This window comes from Pristiophorus japonicus, chromosome 2 (assembly GCF_044704955.1).
Source record: "Pristiophorus japonicus isolate sPriJap1 chromosome 2, sPriJap1.hap1, whole genome shotgun sequence".
In the NCBI taxonomy this organism is placed as follows: domain Eukaryota; kingdom Metazoa; phylum Chordata; class Chondrichthyes; family Pristiophoridae; genus Pristiophorus; species Pristiophorus japonicus.
Window position 1 is genome coordinate 370,795,559 of NC_091978.1, and position 21,372 is coordinate 370,816,930.

The window sequence follows — 21,372 nt, forward strand, 5'->3', positions numbered from 1 at the left end:
ATACTTGCCATAGAGGGAGTGCAGCGAAGGTTCACCAGACTGATTCCTGGGATGGCAGGACTGTCGATGAGGAGAGATTGGGTCAACTAGGCCTGTATTCACTCGAGTTTAGAAGAATGAGAGGGGATCTCATTGAAACGTATAAAATTCTGACGGGGTTGGACAGACTGGATGTGGGGAGGATGTTTCCCTGGGGCTGGGAAGTCTAGAACAAGGGGTCACAGTCTCAGGATACAGGGTAGGAAATTTAGGACCGAGATGAGGAGAAATGTTTTCACTCAGAGTGTGGTGAACCTGTGCGATTCTCCACCACAGAAGGCTGTGGAGGCCAAGTCACTGAATATATTTAAGAGGGAGATAGATAGATTTCTAGACACAAACGGCATCAAGGGGTATGGGGAAAAAGCGGGAATATGGTGTTGAGATAGAGGATCAGTCATGATCATATTGAATGGCGGTGCAGGCTCGAAGGGCCAAATGGCCCACTACTGCTCCTGTTTTCTATGTTTCTATAAACACCGGCACGGACCACTTGGGCCCAATGGACTGTTTCTGTGCCGTACAGTCTATGCCATTCGATGTAACATGTTTGGTGCAATCACAAGCAATCAGAGTTTACTGTTTAAATTTAGACACAATTGTGTTTACCTTATTAGGAGTTTTGTAATACAGTTCAGTGGTGCAGTTCTGACAGTGTCGAGGGTCACTGGTGCAAGGTAACACAAGTTGTGTATACCTGTAGCAGTATGCTGTCGGTGTAAACCAACATCCCAATGTGGCTATTTTTAGAGGTAATTCGGATCATTGACCCTACGTGTTGTGAATGTGGTCGTTAGTGACCATAATGCGCCCATTTACATCTTGTTAATGTTCCAGCCTGAATTCAGAAATAGCACTGGGATTACTGGGGTCATTGCTCCATCGAACAAACCTGGCTGTTCTTGTACACCAATCACTGAAAGTTAACATGCAGCTACAGCAAGCGATTCAGAAAGCAAATGGTATGTTGGCCTTTATTACAAGAGGATTAGAGTATTAGAGTAAAGTCGTCTTACTGCAATTATATCGGGCCCTGGTGAGACCACACCTGGAGTATTGTGCACAGTGTCGGTCTCCTTACCTAAGGAAGGATATATTTGCCACTGAGGAAGTGCAACGAAGGTTCACCAGACTGATTCCTGGGATGGGGGGATTGTCCTATGAGGAGAGATTAAGTAGACTAGGTCTATATTCGCTAGAGTTTAGAAGAATGAGAGGTGATCTCATTGAAACATAAAAATTCTTACAGGGATTGACAGGGTAGATGCAGGGAGGATGTTTCCCCCGGGCTGGGGAGTCTAGAACCAGGGGTCACAGTCTCAGGATAAGGGGTCAGCCATTTAGGACTGAGATGAGGAGGAATTTCTTCACTCAGAGGCTGGTGAATCTTTGGAATTCTCTCCCCCAGAGGGCTGTGGAGGCTCAGTCTTTGAGTATATTCAAGGCTGAGATCGATAGATTTTTGGATATTTAGGGAATCGAGGGATATGGGGATCGGGCGGGAAAGTGGAGTTGAGGTCAATGATCAGCCGTGATCTCATTGAATGGCGGAGCAGGCTCGAGGGGCCAAATGGCTGACTCCTGCTCCTGATTCTTATATTCTTATGTTCTTAAATGCACTGGACAAATATTTTTAAAAATCTTTAATCTTTAATTTGTGCTTGTTGCTGCCCATCAGTTTAACCGTCAAACATTTATATTAAACACTGCCTGGCCCCAATAGCAGAAAGTCGCGATGGGTTTTTATATTCACTGCTCACCCATCACCCCCTGTGCTCACTGCCCCGTGTATTAACTCACACCCAGTCCCGCTCACCCATCACCCCTGTGCTCACTGCCCCGTGTCCTAACTCACACCGAGTCCCACTCACCCATCACCTCCTGTGCTCACTGCCCCGTGTCCTAACTCGCACCGAGTCCCGCTCACCCATCACCCCCTGTGCTCGCTGCCCCGTGTCCTAACTCACACCCAGTCCCGCTCACCCATCACCCCCTGTGCTCGCTGACCTGTGTCCTAACTCGCACCCAGTCCTACTCACCCATCACCCCCTGTGCTCGCTGCCCCGTGTCCTAACTCGCACCCAGTCCCACTCACCCATCACCCCCTGTGCTCGCTGACCTGTGTCCTAACTCGCACCCAGTCCCACTCACCCATCACCCCCTGTGCTCTCTGACTTGTGTCCTAACTCGCACCTAGTCCCACTCACCCATCGCCCCCGTGCTCACTGCCCCGTGTCTTAACTCCCACCCAGTCCCACTCACCCATCACCCCCTGTGCTCGCTGACCTGTGTCCTAACTCACACCTAGTCCCACTCACCCATCACCCCCTGTGCTCACTGCCCCGTGTCCCACTCACCCATCACCCCCTGTGCTCACTGCCCCGTGTCCCACTCACCCATCACCCCCTGTGCTCACTGCCCCGTGTCCTAACTCACACCCAGTCCCACTCACCCATCACCCCCTGTGCTCACTGCCCCGTGTCCCACTCACCCATCACCCCCTGTGCTCACTGACCTGTGTCCTAACTTGCACCCAGTCCCGCTCACCCATCACCCCCTGTGCTCACTGCCCCGTGTCCTAACTCGCACCAGGCCCCACTCACCCATCACCCCCTGGGCTCACTGACCTACATTGGCTCCCGGTCCGGTAACACCTGCATTAAAAAAATTCTCATCCTTGTTTACAAATGCCTCCATGGCCTTGCCCCTCCCTATCTCTGTAGTCTCCTCCAGCCCCCACAACCCCCCCAAGATCTCTGTGCTCCTCCAATTCTGGCCTCTTGCCCATTCCCAATTTTCATCGCTCCACCATCGGTGGCCGGGACTTCTGTTGCCTGGGCCCCAAGCTCTGGAACTCCCTCCCTAAACCTCTCTCCCTAGCTCTCCACATTTAGTACATTCCTGTTTGGCCAAGCTTTTAGTCACTTGTCCCTAATAACTCCTGATGTGGCTGGTTGTAAAATTTTGTTTGGTAATCACTCCTGGGCAGTGCCTTGAGACGGGGTGAGATGAAGAGGGGTGGGAGGGGGCTGGTGTGGAGCATAAACCCCGGATGGAGCGGTGGGCCCAATGGGCTGTTTCTGTGCCGTACATTCTATGCCATTCAATGTTACATGTTTGGTGTAATCACAAGCAATCAGAGTTTACTGTTTAAATTTAGACACAATTGTGTTTACCTCATTAGGAGCCTCGTAACACAGTTCAGTGGTGCAGTTCTGACAGTGTCGAGAGTCACTGGTGCAAGGTAACACAAGTTGTGTATACCTGTAGCAGTACGCTGTCGGTGTAAACCAACATCCCAATGTGGCTATTTTTAGAGGTAATTCGGATCATTGACCCTACGTGTTGTGAATGTGGTCGTTAGTGACCACAATGCGCCCATTTACATCTTGTTAATGTTCCAGCCTGAATTCAGAAATAGCACTGGGATTACTGGGGTCATTGCTCTATGTTTCTATGTTTCCATCGAACAAACCTGGCTGTCCTTGTACACCAATCACTGAAAGTTAACATGCAGCTGCAGCAAGCGATTCAGAAAGCAAATGGTATGTTGGCCTTTATTACAAGAGGATTAGAGTATTAGAGTAAAGTCGTCTTACTGCAATTATATCGGGCCCTGGTGAGACCACACCTGGAGTATTGTGCACAGTGTCGGTCTCCTTACCTAAGGAAGGATATACTTGCCATAGAGGGAGTGCAGCGAAGGTTCACCAGACTGATTCCTGGGATGGGGGGATTGTCCTATGAGGAGAGATTGAGCAGACTAGGCCGATATTCTCTCGAGTTTAGAAGAATGAGAGGTGATCGCATTGAAACATATAACATTCTTACAGGGCTTGACAGGGTAGATGCAGGGAGGGTGTTTCCCCCCCCGGGCTGGGGAGTCTAGAACCAGGGGTCACAGTCTCAGGATAAGGGCTCGGCCATTTAGGACTGAGATGAGGAGGAATTTCTTCACTCAGAGGCTGGTGAATCTTTGGAATTCTCTGCCCCAGAAGGCTGTGGAGGCTTAGGGCTAGAACCTCCATGTTTTTTGCATGCTTAACGCCCACTTAATGCCCATTTTACCGCTGAAATGACGTATAACACCCATTTTGGCACAAAATGGAAACTGACGGGCATTTTTAGGAAACTTATCGGCGAGCGTTACTTTCCCCATGTGCTAAACGGCGAGAAAAAATATTATCGCCCACCCACTTTTTTGGGGCGGAATCATCAGAATGGGCGAATTCAGCGCCCATAATATCGCCCAGCGATACTTTCCGCACGGATTTAACGCCGAGATTCAATATTAACACCTGCCCACTTTTTTTTATCGTAAAGATCACATTTACCGAAACTAGCTGCCATGAGATCGGCCAGCGTCACTTTCACCACCTCGCACACATATCACCCACAATATCGCTCGCCCAAAAAAACACCCAGAAAAAGTGGCACTAACCGGAACTAACCACAGCGTTATGGACGCCATGTTGTAGATCACATGTTGTGCCCTTTAAAAGGCTGCTGTGCTTCAACCTCGGGGGAGTTCGGATGTACTCTGTGGGTTGTTGGAGTTGATGTGAACATCTGTAAAAACATCTTGACCACACTGTGACTGATTGGAATTGAATAGGTGTCTTCGTCGGGACATTCCTTGTTTGTGACCAATCGGTGGAAAACATAGAGCAACTGCAATGGGGCCTGTCCTTTCTCATCCTCTCTTGGTGACCAATTACATGCAGCAGACTCGAGATCACCGAAGGTATGCTCCACTGCATTATGTGCCCAATGTAAGACATGACAGACTGATGAGGAGGATCAGATGTTACAATCCCCACAAGTACAAGGAGAAGCATTCTTACCTCGACTTGCCCGACACCACCTGCCTTCAGAGACTGCGCTTCCACAAAGAGGTTATCACTGAGGTATGCCAGCTGATAAGGGCAGATCTGCAGCCTGCCAGCACCATCAGTACTGCACTGTCTGTCGAGGTCAAAGTCACCGCGGCACTGTCGTTCTATGCCTCGTGTTCTTTTCAGGCCACAACTAAGTACATTTGCGGACTTTCTCAGCATGTCAAACATCGCTGCATTAGACAGGTCACTGAAGCCCTGTATGCATGCAGGAGGGACTTGATCAGCTTCCCTATGACCAGGGAGGCACAGAGTGAGAGGGCTCTAGGTTTCTCCAGAATTGCAAACTTCCCCAAGGTGCAGGGAGCAATAGACTGTACGCACATCGCGATGAGGGCACCTTTTTGGGATGCTGAGGTTTTCAGGAACCGCAAGGGATTCCACTCCCTGAATGTCAAACTGGTTGTCGACCACCAGCAAATTATACTGGCAGTGAATGCTCAATTTCCGGGCTCCATTCATAATGCTCACATCCTGTGTGAGAGCACTGTATCTGACTTGTTTAACAATCAGCCACAAGGTCAATGCTGGATGCTTGGTGACAAAGGATATGGCCTCACCACCTGGCTGATGACCCCCCTGCATGACACCCACACCGAGGCCGAGAGGCGATAAAATGAGAGTCACAGAGCCACTCGCAATATCGTGGAAAAAAAAACATTGGCGTGCTTAAGCAGTGCTTTAGATGCCTGGACCACTCAGGAGGTGAGCTCCAATACCACCCTGAGCAGGTAGCTCAATTCGTGGTGGTGTGCTCCATGCTGCACAACTTGGCTCTTGGCTATCAGGAGTTGCCTGATGAGTCTGACAGTCCACCTCACCAGAGAGAGGAAGAGGAGGACGAGGAGGCGGACGCTGACATCGGCCCGGACAATCAGGCTGACGCTAAAGCCATGCCCTTGCCCCCACGCCCCCCTGTAGACCGCATGAAAGGGCCCGTGGTGGCATAATAGCTGCAAGAGTCTTACGTCAGGAGCTCATCAATGATCGCTTTGCCTGAAAAAACGTTGGTGTTATTTACAAGGCTGACACACTGCTGGGTGTGCAGGTCATACATCAATGGTGGGCATCACCTTGGTGACAGTTAAAGTTTACGTTGATTGAAGTTAAGTGTAATTATACCCTTTGATGTTAAGGAATCACCAGCGTGTAACGGTGCAACTATCTGAGCCAATGTGCTACAAGGATTTGTTAAATAAAAAACATTTAAACTGAACATTAGTCTGAAATCATCAGTATTTCTGTAAAAACCAACCATCTCACCGCCCCCACTCCTCCCCACCTCTACCCCTTCTCCTCCTGACTCCAAGCCGCCTGGCTGAGGAGGTCCTCAGGCGATGCTTCATTGGGGGGGGGATGATGGCCGAAATGCTGTTTGGACGGATACGGGAGAGGACGGTCCCGAGGTGGGAGCGTGCTCTGAGCCAGAAGCAAGATATTGCTGCTGGCTCTCGTGTGGTTGGCAATGGGAGTACGCACCTTGGGGTGCAGTGCGGCGCTCCGAGACCACTGGGAGCCCTCTGCCACCAGTGTTCCTGGCTACCAGCTCCAGGGCCTCCACCATCCCTTCCATGTTATATTTTATTTGTTGGACAAAAACTCGGTGCCAACTATGTTCTTGATGCTTAGTGGGCTTTTTGCTGCTGGTGAATCTCCCTCGTGTCTCCCACAACAGCCAGACAAGCACACACCACAGCCACACACACTTTCAGTGTGAGCTCCCTCTCTCTCTGTCTCCCCTTCTGTGCATGTCATGATGACCCTTGACCTCCTGAATCGCGGGAATCGAGTGTTGCCATGGCGTTGCTAAGGACGGCCACACTTTACGGCAGAAGGTCTAAAAAATTTAACGCTACTGCCCATTTGATATCGCTCACGGTAACGCCCATTTTCAAAAATGCAAACTAGGTGTTTTGAGAATGGGCGAGAAGCCGGTGATCTGAAAACCCTTTTTTAACGCCCACGCCGGAAATAATACCCATTTTTGAGTGATAAGCACAAAGGTGGAGGTTCCAGCCCACCGTCTTTCAGTATATTCAAGACAGAGATTGATAGATTTTTGGATATTTAGGGAATCGAGGGATATGGGGATCGGGCGGGAAAGTGGAGTTGAGGTCGAAGATCAGCCGTGATCTCATTGAATGGCGGAGCAGGCTCGAGGGGCCGAATGGCCGACTCCTGCTCTTAATTCTTATATTCAGATGTTCTTAAACTAACTGGTCAAATATTTTTTTAAATCCTTAATCTTTAATTTGTGCTTGTTGCGGCCCATCAAACATTTATATTATACACCACCTGGTCCCAATAGCAGAATGTCACGATGGGTTTTTATATTCACTGCTCACCCATCACCCCCTGTGCTCACTGACCCCGTGTCCTAACTCACACCGAGTCCCGCTCACCCATCACCCCCTGTGCTCACTGCCCCGTGTCCTAACTCGCACCGAGTCCCGCTCACCCATCACCCTCTGTGCTCGCTGCCCCGTGTCCTAACTCACACCCAGTCCCACTCACCCATCACCCCCTGTGCTCACTGCCCCGTGTCCTAACTCGCACCGAGTCCCGCTCACCCATCACCCCCTGTGCTCACTGCCCCGTGTCCTAACTCACACCGAGTCCCACTCACCCATCACCCCCTGTGCTCACCGCCCTACATTGGCTTCCGGTCCGGCAACACCTCCATTTTTAAAATTCCCATCCTTGTTTACAAATCCCTCCATGGCCCTCGCCTCTCCCTATCTCTGTAATCTCCTCCAGCCCCACAACCCCCCGAGATGTCTGCACTCTTCTAATTCTGCCCCCCTTGAGCATCCCTGATTATAATCGCTCCACCATTGGTGGCCGGGCCTTCTGTTGCCTGGGCCCCAAGCTCTGGAACTCCCTCCCTAAACCTCTCCGCCTCTCTCTCCTCCTTTGAGACGTTCCTCTTTGGCCAAGCTTTTGGTCACATCCTAATATGTGGCTGGGTGTCAGATTCTGTTTGGTAATCGCTCCTGAGAAGAGCCCTGGGATGGGGTGAGATGGAGAGGGGTGGGAGAGGGCTGGTGTGGAGCATAAACCCCGGCACGGAGCGGTGGGGCTCAGTGGCCTGTTCCTGGCCGGTACATTCTATGCCATTCAATGTAACATGTTTGATGCAATCATAAGCAATAAGAACATAAGAACATAAGAAATAGGAGCAGGAGTAGGCCATACGGCCCCTCGAGCCTGCTCCGCCATTTAATACGATCATGGCTGATCCGATCATGGACTCAGCTCCACTTCCCCGCCCACTCCCCATAACCCCTTATCCCTTATCGTTTAAGAAACTGTCTTAAATTTATTCAATGTCCCAGCTTCCACAGCTCTCTGAGGCAGCAAATTCCACAGATTTACAACCCTCTGAGAGAAGAAATTTCTCCTCATCTCATTTTTAAATGGGCGGCCCCTTATTCTAAGATTATGCCCTCTAGTTCTAGTCTCCCCCATCAGTGGAAACATCCTCTCTGCAACCACCCTGTCGAGCCCCCTCATAATCTTAGACATTTCGATAAGATCACCTCTTATTCTTCTGAATTCCAATGAGTAGAGACCCAACCTACTCAACCTTTCCTCATAAGTTAACCCCCTCATCTCCAGAATCAATCTAGTGAACCTTCTCTGAACTGCCTCCAAAGCAAGTATATCCTTCCTTAAATATGGAGACCAAAACTGCACGCAGTATTCCAGTTGTGGCCTCACTAATACCCTGTATAACTGTAGCAAGACTTCTCTGCTTTTATACAATCAGAGCTTACTGTTTAAATTTAGACACAATTGTGTTTACCTCATTAGGAGCCTCGTAACACAGTTCAGTGGTGCAGTTCTGACAGTGTCGAGAGTCACTGGTGCAAGGTAACACAAGTTGTGTATACCTGTAGCAGTACGCTGTCGGTGTAAACCAACATCCCAATGTGGCTATTTTTAGAGGTAATTCGGATCATTGACCCGACGTGTTGTGAATGTGGTCGTTAGTGACCATAATGCGCCCATTTACACCTTGTTAACATTCCACCCTGAATTCAGAAATAGCACTGGGATTACTGGGGTCATTGCTCCATCGAACAAACCTGGCTGTCCTTGTACACCAATCACTGAAAGTTAACATGCAGCTACAGCAAGCGATTAAGAAAGCAAATGGTATGTTGGCCTTTATTACAAGAGGATTAGAGTATTAGAGTAAAGACGTCTTACTGCAATTATATTGGGCCCTGGTGAGACCACACCTGGAGTATTGTGTACAATGTCGGTCTCCTTACCAGACTGATTCCTGGGTTGGGGGGATTATCCTATGAGGAGAGATTGAGTAGGCTAGGCCGATATTTTCTAGAGTTTAGAAGAATGAGAGGTGATCTCATTGAAACATACAAAATTCTTACAGGGCTTGACAGGGTAGATGCAGGGAGGTTGTTTCCCCCGGGCTGGGGAGTCTAGAACCAGGGGGTCACAGTCTCAGGATAAGGGGTTGGCCATTTAGGACTGAGATGAGGAGGAATTTCTTCACTCAGAGGGTGGTGAATCTTTGGAACTCTCTGCCCCAGAGGGCTGTGGAGACTCAGTCGTTGAGTATATTCAAGGCAGAGATCGTTATATTTTTGAATATTAAGGTTATCAAGGGGTATGGGGACAGTACAGGGAAGTGGAGTTGAGGTCAAAGATCAGCCATGATCTCATTGAATGGCCGAGTAGACTCGAGGGACCGAATGGCCGACTCCTGCTCCTAATTCTGATGTTATTAAACTAACTGGACAAATATTTTAAAAATCCTTAATCTATAATTTGTGCTTGTTGCTGCCCATCAGTTTAACCGTCAAACATTTATATTAAACACTGCCTGGCCCCAATAGCAGAATGTCGCGATGGGTTTTTATATTCACTGCTCACCCATCACCCCCTGTGCTCACTGCCTCGTGTCCTAACTCGCACCGAGTCCCGCTCACCCATCACCCCCTGTGTTCACTGCCTCGTGTCCTAACTCACACCCAGTCCCGCTCACCCATCACCCGCTGTGCTCACTGCCCCGTGTCCTAACTCGCATCGAGTCCCACTCACCCATCACCCCCTGTGCTCACTGCCCCGTGTCCTAACTCGCACCAAATCTCACTCACCCATCACCCCCTGTGCTCACTGCCCCGTGTCCTAACTCGCACCAAGTCCCACTCACCCATCACCCCCTGTGCTCACTGACCCGTGTCCTAACTCACACCCAGTCCCACTCACCCATCACCCCCTGTGCTTGCTGCCCCGTGTCCTAACTCACACCGAGTCCCGCTCACCCATCACCCACTGTGCTCACTGTCCCGTGTCCTACCTCGCACCCAGTCCCGCTCACCCATCACCCACTGTGCTCGCTGTCCCGTGTCCTAACTCGCACCAAGTCCCACACACCCATCACCCCCTGTGCTTGCTGACCCCTGTCCTATCTCGCACCAAGTCCCGCTCACCCATCACCCCCTGTGCTCACTGCCCTGTGTCCTAACTCACACCCAGTCCCACTCACCCATCACCCCCTGTGCCCACTGCCCCGTGTCCCACTCACCCATCACCCCCTGTGCTCACTGCCCCGTGTCCCACTCACCCATCACCCCCTGTGCTCACTGCCCCGTGTCCCACTCACCCATCACCCCCTGTGCTCACTGCCCCGTGTCCCACTCACCCATCACCACCTGTGCTCACTGCCCTGTGTCCCACTCACTCATCACCCCTTGTGCTCACTGCCCCGTGTCCCACTCACCCATCACCCCCTGTGCTCACTGCCCCGTGTCCCACTCACCCATCACCCCCTGTTCTCACTGCCCCGTGTCCCACTCACCCATCACCCCCTGTGCTCACTGCCCCGTGTCCCACTCACCCATCACCCCCTGGGCTCACTGCCCTGTGTCCCACTCACCCATCACCCCCTGGGCTCACTGCCCCGTGTCCCACTCACCCATCACCCCCTGTGCTCACTGCCCCGTGTCCCACTCACCCATCACCCCCTATGCTCACTGCCCCGTGTCCCACTCACCCATCACCCCCTGTGCTCACTGCCCCGTGTCCCACTCACCCATCACCCCCTGTGCTCACTGCCCCGTGTCCCACTCACCCATCACCCCCTGTGCTCACTGCCCCGTGTCCCACTCACCCATCACCCCCTGGGCTCACTGACCTACATTGGCTCCCGGTCTGGCAACACCTCCATTGAAAAAATTCTCATCCATGTTTACAAATGCCTCCATGGCCCTCGCCCCTCCCTATCTCTGTAATCTCCTCCAGCCCCACAACCCCCCGAGATGTCTGCGCTTTTCTAATTCTGCCCTCTTGAGTATCCCTGATTATAATCGCTCCACCATCGGTGGCCGTGCCTTCTGTTGCCCGGGCTCCAAGCTCTGGAACTCCCTCACTAAACCTCTCCGCCTCTCTACCTCTCTCTCCTCCTTTAAGATGCTCCTTAAAACCTACCTCTTTGACCAAGCATTTGGTCACCTGTTCTAATGTCTCCTTATGTGGCTCGGTGTCAAATTTTGTTTGATAATCGCTCCTGTGAAGCAGCCCACTTGATCGGCCCCCCATCCCCCACCTCCAACACTCACTCCCTCCACCACCGGCGCCCCCTGGCTGCAGTGTGTACCATCTACAAGATGCACTGCAGCAACTCGCCAAGGCTTCTTCAGCGGCACCTCCCAAACCCGCGACCTCTACCACCTAGAAGGACAAGGGCAGCAGGCGCATGGGAACACCACCACCTCCACGTTCCCCTCCCAGTCACACACCATCCTGACTTGGAAATATATCGGCCGTTCCTTCATCATCGCTGGGTCACAATCCTGGAACTCCCTCCCTAACAGCACTGTGGGAGCACCTTCACCACACGGACTGCAGAGGTTCAAGAAGGCGGTTCACCACCACCTTCTCAAGGGGCAATTAGGGATGGGCAATAAATGCCGGCCTTGCCAGCGACGCCCACATCCCAGGGACAAATAACAAAAGCAATGGTGGTAATTTTCCGGGGAGCGATATCGCTCAAGAGGGAATTAGATGTAGCCCTTACGGCTAAGGCGATCAGGGGTATGGAGAAAAAGCGGGAATGGGGTACTGAAGTTGCATGATCAGCTGTGATCATATTGAATGGTGGTGCAGGCTCAAAGGGCCGAATGGCCTACTCCTGCACCTATTTTCTATGTTTCTATGAATTGACTGTCAAGGTGAAGCTCATGATCAGAGAATCACAGAAATTTACAGCACGAAAGGAGGCCATTTCAACCCATCGTGTCCTCTACCCAGCCTAATCCCACTTTCCAGCTCTCGGTCCGTAGCCCTGTAGGTTACGACACTTCAAGTGCACATCCAAGTACTTTTTAAATGTGGTGAGGGTTTCTGCCTCTACCACCCTTTCAGGCAGTGAGTTCCAGACCCCCACCACCCTCTGGGTGAAAACATTTCCCCTCAAATCCCCTCTAAACCTCTACCAATTACTTTAAATTTATGCCCCCTGGTTGTTGACCCCTCTGCTAAGGTGAATTAGGCCCTTTCTATCCACTATATCTAGGCTCCTCATCATTTTATCACCTCAATGAGGTCTCCCCTCAGCCTCCTCTGTTCCAAGGAAAACAAATCCAGCCTATCCGATCTGTTCTCATAGCTAAGATTCTCCAGTCCCGGCGACATCCTTGTAAATCTCTTCTGCACCCTCTCCAGTGCAATCATGTCCTTCCTGTAATGTGGTGACCAGAACTGCACGCAGTACTCCAGCTGTGGCCTAACCAGTGTTTTATACAGTTCAAGCATAACCTCCCTGCTCTTGTATTCTTTGCCTCGGGTAATAAAGGCAAGTATTCCGTATGCCTTCTTAACCACCTTATTACCAGGCCTGCTACCTTCAGGGATCTGTGGACATGCACTCCAAGATTCCTTTGTTCCTCTACACTTCTCAGTATCCTACCATTTATTGTGTATTCCCTTTCCTTGTTAGCCCTCCCCAAATGTATTACCTCACACTTCTCCAGATTGAATTCCATTTGCCACTGTTCTGCCCACCTGACCAGTTCATTGATATCTTCTTGCAGTCTACAGCTTTCTTCATTATCAACCACACAGCCGATTTTAGTATCATCGGCAAACTTCTTAATCATACCCCCTATATTCAAGTCTAGGTCATTATTGTATACCACAAAAAGCAAGGGAGCCAGTACTGAGTCCTGTGGAACCCCACTGGAAACATCCTTCCAGTCACAAAACACCCATCAACCATTACCCTTTGCTTCCTGCCTCTGAGCCAATTTTGGTTCCAACTTGCCACTTTGCCCTGGATCCCATGGGCTTTTACTTTTGTGACAAGTCTGCCATGTGGGACCTTATCAAAAGCTTTGCTAAAACCTATATACACTACATCGTACGCACTGGCCTCATCAACCCTCCTGGTTACCTCCTCGAAAAATTCAATCAAGTTAGTCAGACACGACCTTCCATTAACAAATCCATGCTGACTGTCCTCGATTAATCCGTGTCTTTCTAAGTGAAGATTTATCCTGTCCTTCAGAATTTTTTCCAATAATTTTCCCACTACTTTCAAAGCTGCTAAACCCCTTAATACCTCCTCTTTCACTATGTTTATTTCATCTAATATTTCACACTCCTCCTCCTCGATAGCAGTGTCTGCATCACCCCTCTCTCTTATGAAAACAGATGCAAAGTATTCATTAAAACCATACCCACATCTTCCGCCTCCACACACAGATTACCCTCAGTGTCTCTAATAGGCCCTACCCTCTCTCTAATTATCCTCTTGCTCTTAATATATTTATAAAACATCTTTGTGTTTTCCTTGATTTTACTTGCCAAGAATTTTTCATGCTCTCTCTTTGCTTTCCCAATATCCTTTCTAATTTTACCCCTGCACTTTCTATACTCCTCTAAAGTTTCTGTAGGATTAGCCCTCGGTATCTGACATAAGCCTCCCTTTTTTCCTTTATCCTACCCTGTATGTCCCTAGACATCCAGGGGGCTCTAGAATTATTATTCCCACCCTTTTTCTTTCAGGGCACATATTTGGCCTGAACCCTCCGGATCTCCTCCTTGAATGCACCCCCCCCCACCCACTGCTCTGACACTGATTTACCTTCAAGTAGCCATTTCCAGTCCACTGTGGCTAAATCACCTCGCAGCTTAGCAAAGTTGGCTTTTCCCCAATTTAAAACTTTTATTCCTGGTCTATCCTTGTCCTTTTCCATAACCACCATAAATCTGACTGAATTATGATCACTAGCACCTAAATGCTCTCCCACTGATACCCCTTCCACCTGCCCAGCTTCATTCCCTAAAAGAAAATCCAGAACTGCCCCCTCCCGTGTTGGGCTTGTTACATACTGGCTAAAAAAGATCTCCTGAATGCATTTTAGGAATTCCGTTCCCTCGATACCTTTCACACTAATGTTGTCCCAGTTAATATTCGGATAGTTGAAATCTCCTACTATTACTGCCCTATAGTTTGTGTACTTCTCAGAAATTTGCCCACATATTTGCTCTTCTATCTCTCTCCCACTGTTTGGGGTCTATAGTACATTCCCAGCAGTGTGATCGCCCCTTTCTTGTTCTTCAGTTCAACCCATATGGCCTCATTTACTGATCTCTCTAACATATCATCCCTCCTCACTGCTGTAATAGTTTCTTTAATCATTACCATGACCCCTGCCCTCTCTTTTTACCCCCCTCTTTATCCCATCTGAAGATCCTGTAACCAGGAATGTTGAGCTGCCATACCTGCCCCTCTTTTAGCCATGCTGCTGTAATAGCTATAATGTCATACTCCTAAGTGTCTATCTGTGCTCTCAGCTCATCCGCCTTATTCCCTGTACTCCTTGCATTGAAGTATATACCATTTAGTACAGTCAGACTTCCTTGTTGACTACTGTCTAGCCCTGATTTCCTTTATCCTTCAAATTCACTTTCTACATTTTGCTTTCCAATTCCAGCTTTACTCTCCTCCCTACTGAATCTATTCTCAGGTTTCCATTCCCCTGCTAAGCTAGTTTAAACCCTCCCCAACAGCTCCAGCAAACCCCCCCTGATGGGGGTAGTTTTCCGAGCACATCCCGCTGGTGGAGAGATTCCGATCACCCCTGGTGTGTATCAGAAAATCACAGCAGATTCTTCAGGCCGCACTGTGGACTCAGAAATATTATGGGATGACTCCAACACTCGCTCCAATCCGAGGCCAGTTTTGTATCTCCCAAAGGCGAGCCCTTTCAGCATCCTGGGAGTGCAGGAGCATCAAACACAGCTCGGGAAGGTGGAAGTGCATGCATCCTGAGATTGCAGGGATGAAAGGAGAGGCAGACTTACATCCAGTGCTGTGACAATATCAACGGAGCATTTCGCCACGGACAGATAGCCACTGACCCCCCCTGACCAGGAGTTATTGCTGGTCGTGGTCACATAAAGGTGACCCACTTGATATCCTTCATATACAATCACATTCTTACATTCTCACACTCACACACACTCACACACACACTACATACACAAACACTCACACACACTCACACACACACTACATACACAAACACTCACACTCACACACACACACACTACATACACAAACAATCACACACACACACACACACACACACTCACACACACACACTCAATACACACACACAGACTCACTACACACACACACACACTCACACACACACGCATACTCACACACACTCAATACACACACACACACTCACTACGCACACACACTCATACTCACACTCACACACACACACACTCACACACACACTACATACACAAACACTCACACACACTCACACACACACTACATACACAAACACTCACACACACACACACTCACACACACACTACATACACAAACACTCACACACACTCACACACACACTACATACACAAACAATCACACACACACACACTCACACACACACACTCAATACACACACACAGACTCACTACACACACACACACACTCACACACACACGCATACTCACACACACTCAATATACACACACACACACTCACTACACACACACACTCACACTCACACTCACACACACACACACTACATACACAAACACGCACATTCACTCACACACACACACACACACACACACACACACATACACACTCACACACACACACACACTCACTCTTACACACACACACACACACTACATGCACACACACATTCACTACATATGCACATGTGCAACGACTGATGGGCATGTAATTCATGCAATAATATTGAGAAATAATCTGCAATGAGCGACCACAAATGTCTATGTCAGGAATATGTTATGAGGTAATGAGCCACAAAGTTCCAATTCCTGTAAGCGCTTCAGTGGTTTTCTGTTGGAACTGCCTCCTGTGGGGACAGGCTGGCAATGAATGCCCCGCGCTAACCTGACCCTCACCATCCCGACAAGCCCTTACTGTCCGCAGTTCTCACAGCACTGCGAGCAGGTCACGGCGGGAGAGACAGGCAAAGACGGGATGGCTGGACAGTGTAAAGGACCTGGGATGGAATGTTAACCAGACTAGCCACGCCGGCTGTTATTGGCTCCTGGCTGTCCCACCTCCATCATCTGGATGACTCAGAGAAGAAGGGGTTAGGAGGAATCAACACACAGCCCCACGCCTGACAAAACAGGCTGGAATTTTTTAATCAGGGTTTAACAATCACACTACACATTACCAGTTCATCCACTAGGCTCACAACTGCATAAGAGCACGAGAATTAGGAGCAGGAGTTGGTCATTCGGCTCCTCGAGCCTGTTCCACCATTAAATGAGATCACGGCTGATCTTCGACCTCAACTCCACTTTCCCTCCCGATCCCCATATCCCTCGATTCCCTTAATATCCAAAAATCTATCGATCCCGGCCTTGAATATACTCAAAGACTGAGCCTCCACAGCCCTCTGGGGCAGAGAATTCCAAATATTCACCACCCTCTGAGTGAAGAAATTCCTCCTCATCTCAGTCCCTAAATGGCCGACCCCTTATCCTGAGACTGTGACCCCTGGTTCTAGACTCCCCAGCCCGGGGGAAACATCCTCCCTGCATCTACCCTGTCAATCCCCCTCAGAATCTTGTATGTTTCAATGAGATCCCCTCTCATTCTTCTAAACTCTAGAGAATATCGGCCTAGTCTACTCAATCTCTCCTCATAGGACAATCCCCCCCATCCCAGGAATCAGTCTGGTGAACCTTCGTTGCACTCCCTCTATGGTAAGTATATCCTTCCTGTGGTAAGGAGAACGACACTGTGCACAATACTCCAGGTGTGGTCTCACCAGGGCCCGATATAATTGCAGTAAGACATCTTTACTCTTATACTCTAATCCTCTTGTAATAAAAGCCAACATACCATTTGCTTTAATTACTTGCTGTACCTGCATGTTAACTTTCAGTGATTGGTGTACAAGGTCACCCAGGTCCCTCTGAACACCAACATTTCCCAATCTCTCACCATTTAAAAAATACTCCAATGTTCTATTTTTCTTACTGAAGTGGCTAACTTCACATTTCTCCACATTATATTCCATTTGCCAAGGTCTTGCCTTCAGCGTGGATGACCTAGACCCAACTGGCTGGGGTTTTATTGAGTCTTGTGAACATCACGTGACTGGCTAAGCCACTCACAGTGCACCGGCTACACAAACCTGTGAGCATACTCACCGGTGCACACATTACAGTGCCCTCAGAACTCAAACCATCATATCCTCTGGGTTGCTCGTAACAGCTTGTTGAGCCAGGATTGGACAACAGCCCGACCAGCGAGGGAGGTCTCGAATGCCATAGACTTCAGATCATTCAAAACTCGGCTGCCCCGTGTCCTAACTCGCACCAAGTCCCGCTCACCCATCACCCCCTGTGCTCGCTGCCCCGTGTCCTAACTCGTACCAAGCCCCACTCACCCATCACCCCTTGTGCTCGCTGCCCCGTGTCGTAACTCGCACCGAGTCCCACTCACCCATCACCCCCTGTGCTCGCTGCCCCGTGTACTAACTCGCACCGAGTCCTGCTCACCCATCACCCCCTGTGCTCGCTGACCTACATTGGCTCCCAGTCTGGCAACGTCTCGATATTAAAATTCTCATCCTGTTTTTCAAATCCCTCCATGGCCTCACCCCTCCCTATCTCTGTAACCCCCTCCAGCCCCACAACCCCCCTGAGATCTCTGCGCTTCTCTAACTTTGCCCTCTTGAGCATCCCCGATTTCCATCGCTCCACCATCGGTGGCCGTGCCTTCAGCTGCCTGGTCCCTAAGCTCTGGAACCCCCTCCCTGAATCTCCGCCTCTTGCTCCTCTATTAAGACGATCCTTAAAACTGACCCTCTTTGACCAAGCTTTGGGTCACCTGTCCCAGTATCTCCTTATATGGCTCGGTGTCAAATTCTGTCTGGTAATTGCTCCTGTGAAGCTCCTTGGGATGCTTTACTATATTAAAGGCACTATATAAATGCAAGTTGTTACTGCTGTTGTTGTAAATTAGACCAATTTCCCCCTGAATGTTGGCTGAGTTGTTGTTAATGAAACTTCTCCAAGATGGTCCTTCACATCATGGATCAGTGGGCAGCACACTCGCCTCTGTGTCAGAAAGTTGTGGGTTCAAGTCCTACTTCAGGGGTGTGAGCATAAAGCCTAGGCTGACACTGTGCAGTACTGAGGGAGCGCTGCACTGTTGGAGGGGCAGTACTGAGGGAATGCCACACTGTCGGAGGGGCAGTACTGAGGGAGTGCCGCACTGTCGGAGGGGCAGTACTGAGGGAGTGCCGCACTGTCGGAGGGGCAGTACTGAGGGAATGCCACACTGTTGGAGGGGCAGTACTGAGAGAGCGCCGCACTGTCGGAGGGGCAGTACTGAGAGAGCGCCGCACTGTCGGAGGGACAGTACTGAGGGAGCGCTGCACTGTCGGAGGGGCAGTACTGAGAGAGCGCTGCACTGTCGGAGGGGCAGTACTGAGGGAATGCCACACTGTTGGAGGGGCAGTACTGAGGGAGCGCTGCACTGTCGGAGGGGCAGTACTGAGGGAGCGCCGCACTGTCGGAGGGGCAGTACTGAGAGAGCGCTGCACTGTCGGAGGGGCAGTACTGAGGGAATGCCACACTGTTGGAGGGGCAGTACTGAGGGAGTGCCGCACTGTCGGAGGGGCAGTACTGAGGGAGCGCTGCACTGTCGGAGGGGCAGTACTGAGGGAGCGCCGCACTGTCGGAGGGGCAGTACTGAGTGAGTGCCGCATTGTCAGAGGGGCAGTACTGGGGAGCGCCGCACTGTCAGAGGGGCAGTACTGATGGAGTGCTGCACTGTCGGAGGGGCAGTACTGAGGGAGTGTTGCACTGTCGGAGGGGCAGTACTGAGGGAGTGTTGCACTGTCGGAGGGGCAGTACTGAGGGAGTGTTGCACTGTCGGAGGGGCAGTACTGAGGGAGCGCTGCACTGTCGGAGGGGCAGTACTGAGGGAGTGTTGCACTGTCGGAGGGGCAGTACTGAGGGAGTGTTGCACTGTCGGAGGGGTAGTACTGAAAGAGTGCTGCACTGTCGGTTGAGACGTTAAACCGAGGCCCCATCTGCCCTCTCGGTTGGATGTAAAAGATCCCACGGCACTATTTGGAAGAAGAGCAGGGAAGTTATCCCTGGTGTCCTGGGGCTGATATTTATCCCTCAATCAACACTTGGAAAAACCTGTCCATTAATCTAACGGAGTGATCGCTGCCAACGAACCGGAAGCTGCACAGACGCATAACTTTCGGGCCCCGAATTTAAAAATAACGTTCGCCACAACAGTCGAAGGATCGGAGAAAAATGCCAGCTTGCTGGCGTTTAAAATGTTTTTTTGACGCTCGTGCTCCCGCGATGATGCAGCATCGCGCGATTCCAGACCGCTCCTGGTTCGTTGGCACAAGTCGCATCCTGTATTTCATCGCTGTGTGTGGGAGCTTGCTGTGCACAAATTTGGCTGCCGCGTTTCCCACATTACAACAGTGACGACACTTCACAAAGTACTTCATTGGCTGTGAAGCGCTGTGGGCCGTCCTGAGGTCGTGAAAGGCGCTATGGAAATGCACATCTTTATAGGGCCAACGTGCGCCGAGCGAGGTAAAATGGTAACCCCCCCACCCCCCTTCATTGATAGGTCTACTCCTCAATGACAGTGGACCAGAATTGGAGAGAGAAACTCCCGGAAATTCACAGCTCATTGACCAGCAACTGAAAGAGAAAGATGGGCCGAATGGTCTGATATGCAATGGGAACCCAGTATCATAACGATCAGGGAGGATTGAACAGGCTGGGGCACTTTTCTCTAGAAAAGAGAAGGTTGAGGGGTGACCTGATAGAGGTCTTTAAAATTATGAAGGGGTTCGATAGGGTAGACATAGCGAAGATATTTCCACTTGTGGGGGAGACCAGAACTGGAGGCCATCAATATCAGACAGACTCCAATAAACCCAATGGGGAATTCAGGAGAAACTTCTTTACCCAGAGAGCGGTGAGAATGTGGAACTCGCTGCCACAGGGAGGGGTTGAGGTGAATAGTATCAATGCATTTAAGTGGAAACTGGATAAACACGAGATGTAAGATGTAAGATTAGGATCACAGGTCAGACACAGATACCCAAAGGATCTTGGGAGTTATAAGGCATTTTATTAAGGGAGCGGTAGTTGAAATATAGTCAAACCCAACACACAATCAGGATAGACACAGTAAACATACGACCATGACAAGTAGCTGCTACTAGTCCCGATCGGATAGACGGACAGTTCTTATCTTCACCGTCTGCCCTGAAACGCTTTCTAGATCTTTCTTTTATTCTCTCTTTAGGGATGGGCCTCGAGTAGGATATTGGCAGGACCATTTAACCGATGATATGTTGAGTTCTTTGTCTCAACGCTTAGGTCAAACCCTCCTCTTCACATTTATCCTCCCACGGTTGGAGTCAGACGCCAGAGAGAAATTTCTTCTCTCAGAGGGTTGTAAATCTGTGGAATTTGCTCCCTCAGAGAGCTGTGGAAGCTGGGACATTGAATATATTTAAGACAGAAATAGACAGTTTCTTAACCGATAAGGTGGTAAAGGGTTATGGGGAGCGGGCGGGGAAGTGGAGCTTGAATCCATGATCGGGTCAGCCATGATCGTATTGAATGGCGGAGCAGGCTCGAGGGGCCGTATGGCCGACTCCTGCTTCTATTTCTTATGTTCTTATTCTTGGCCTTCAGATGTTTGGAGCTGCCCGTTATTAGTTATTGATGTTCACATTGTTCGAGTCGCTTTAGCTAGTGTACCAGGGAGTGAATCATTTAATTCTAACACCAGTCTGGAGAGGCTTTTTGGTTTCAAGCTATCTCTTGCAACACACGATTTCTTACAAGGGGAAAGGAATAGGCGGGTATGTTGGCAGGGTAAGATGAAGAGGGGTTG